The following is a 3,145-nucleotide window of genomic DNA, read 5'->3' on the forward strand; positions in this document are numbered from 1 at the left end:
TTAGTCGCAACTACCCCATATGTCCTATTTTTAGCAAAGTCATGCTAAAATTCACGGAAAATTTTAGCATGACCTTTGCTGAAAATAGGACATATGGAGTACCCGAATTTGCCGGAACGGAAGTTAATCGACATTCCGGCAAACTCAAGGGCCTCTCGGGGTACCTGCAAATTCATCACGACACAATGGTCGGAGACAAAACCAGCAAACTAGCAAGATGATCATCATCTTTGCAAGACAGTAGCTCAAGTTTTTGACAGTAGCCTCTGAAGAAAACAGCATTGCAACATTCAAGTTCAGACATACACACTGAACATTTGACCAGTTACCTCTGAAGAAAAATATACGCTGACTATTGGACACAAAGAAAACAACTATTGTAAACATTAAGTCATGGTAGTGTGCGCTGAAGCAATTACAGTATAGGAACAACAACACAACAGTAGCAAATACAAGTCCTCAGTAAGTGTAAGAGAAGTGTACTAGAGCTGTAAACATACTTAAAAAACCCAACTACTAGACACAGCAAATCATGGTCATTTTAACTGTAAAAAGAGTTCCACATGACAGTAGATGATGGAAAGAGCTCAAATACTAGTACAAAGATAAACTTGAAAAATGATCAACAACAGCCGCAGAGATACTATTGTGAAGCAAAATATGAGGAAAAGAGGAAATTCAGAACATGAGAGACAAAACTCTATTTTCATGACAGAACAATTATTACACAATAGAGCCACAGGAAATACAGGGGAAGGAAAATTGTATCACTCTAGATTAGTGTAGCCACTATCTAACAAAACCAGAATGTTAACAAAATTACACCATGATGATACCAAATTCTTGTAGCAGTACAATGAGTTCACAGGATAAAAAAATCACCCACATTCACCAACCCAAACTGGTGGAGATACAACAAACCAGAACATAGCCTCTTAAATTATTTGTTATAAGGTTGTGATTCCATGATGTTATAAGGTACCTATTTTGATCAGAAGCAGCAATTGCCACAAAATAATTTCACACACATATTCCAACAAGCACTTCAAAACAGTAGAATATTTACTAGCTGTGTTTGCCAAACTACAACTATGTGATAGTGAACAACACAAGAGGTGTTGCTGCTCAGGGCTTCAATTTGAAATACTACTAGAAGATAACTAACTAAAAATATGTGGAAGTGGAGCATTACTACTATACAGAAAGATAACGCAATGTAACAAAAGTGTAACTCTATCTACAATGAGTGGAAATGGCCAAGCCTAAACAACTTACTACTTAACCAATTCTTAGACAGGCCATACACAACACGGTGGCTCATAACGTGCCAACCAGTCAGATAACAAGAGCAGTTTAGCACCACTGATATAGTGCTCCAGCTACCAAACCAAACAAGTAAATCAATTACCACACCAGCAGAACCATCTACGACTTACCGTGGCCGATGCACGAAATTCGATTGTAGCTGAGGTTGAGCACGCGAAGCTTCGTCAGTTCCCGAAGCCCCTCGACATTGGCGATCTTGTTCCGCGACAGATCCAGCAAGTGCAGGCCCTTCGGCAGCGATCCCGGGGAGATATGAACTGCATGACGAATAGAACAACCCAAATTCAGTTACTGAATGTCTGAAGATGCTACTGTCTAGTACGGGAGCACGGGAGCGTGCGAGCACGCGGGAACGGTGGCCGCAAGAAGCAGCAACCGTGAGTATGGTTAACTGAAGCTACTATTTTCATCAGGCTGGAGACTGGCAACAAGATAGTAAATATTTATCACTTCTATTCTTGCCCAAAATCACACATTTGTATTTATTACATTAAACTTATGTGCTTACTATTAGATAACCAGTTCAATTATTACATGAAACTAGCGATGGTATAACAACAACAATCATAATATCTACACTTGTACAGGTACAAAGAAATGCTCATGACAGGCACTAATATGCAAGAGGGCAAACTGAGATTAAGGCCACTCCCACATGATAATCCAACGAAACAAGAAGTGCAGAGGCCTTGGACAACACAACTCAACATAAACGAATCGCACAATCAGCAAGCAGCACAGCATTGCAGATCAACTGGTTATCCATCAAGAAACTACGCAAGTACCATGTCGGCAAGCCTGATGCGAGGGCGAAACACAGGCACGACCACTCCTCCCTCTAGCTTAACTCCTAACCCTGCTCCAACTAAAATAAAATCGCAGAGCTCACCAACAAGGCAACAGCTCACCAACACAGCGCTGCCAAACTGTACCCACGTTGGGCATCCCGCCGCGCCGGCAGAGGAAGCAGGCGACCAACCCACACGGGCAGGCGGCGGCGGAGGCCACAAAGCAGCAGCAGCCGCGCCATGGCGCGCAGATCCCGAGGGAAAGCTAGAGAAAGGCGGCCACAAGAAGCAGCAGCAGCGGCACGACGGGGCGGCGGTGAGCTCCTGCACCTAACCCTAGGTCGCCGCCCCGTGGGGGCATGGGGATGAGCGGGGGAGATAGGGAGGGAGGAAGAGAGACTAACCAGGCCGCGCGGGGAGGCTTGCGCCGCCGTCGAGGGGCAGCTCCGACGAGAGAGATTTGGTGGTGGCCGGAGCGGAGATGATGGAGGGCTCGAGGGGGAGGCGGCGCTCGAGGGGGAGGAAGGGGAGAGGGAGGCGGCAGGGGCGCGTGGGCGGCTGCGGCATCGTGGGTCGGGGCAGCGGCGGTGGCACGGTGGAGGGAGGGATGAGGGAGGGAGCCGCGCGGTGGAGGGAGAGGAAGGAAGTGTCGATCTGGCGAGAGGGAGAGGGACGAGGGAGGAACGAAGTGTATGGATGGGGGCAGATTACTAATGGCGCACCACCAGGGGGTGCGCCATTAGAATGTTTTTTTAGTTTGAGCACTCAGGTTATATTCCACCTAACCCAATCCACATCAGAACCCGCCCACTAGCCCGACTGGTCAGCACGCAACACACACACCAGGAGGTCCTGGGTACGATTCCCAGGCTCCCCAATATTTTTTATGCATTTTAAATGTTGTTTGATATTTATTTGTGTTTAAATATGTTCAAACTTGTTTAAATCATAACTGTAATATATTTTTATAAAAACAGTAATAATTTTTTAAAAAATATGTTCAAATTTGTTACTTGAAAATATCATCAGCG

General features: G+C 45.6%; 1 pseudogene; it reads right to left on the reverse strand.

The window, feature by feature from the left end:
• Positions 1-1,353: 1,353 nt before the first annotated feature.
• Positions 1,354-3,145, reverse strand: part of LOC119339024 — a 12,126-nt pseudogene continuing 10,334 nt past the window's right edge.

Source organism: Triticum dicoccoides, chromosome 7B, assembly GCF_002162155.2.
Source record: "Triticum dicoccoides isolate Atlit2015 ecotype Zavitan chromosome 7B, WEW_v2.0, whole genome shotgun sequence".
Lineage (NCBI taxonomy): Eukaryota > Viridiplantae > Streptophyta > Magnoliopsida > Poales > Poaceae > Triticum > Triticum dicoccoides.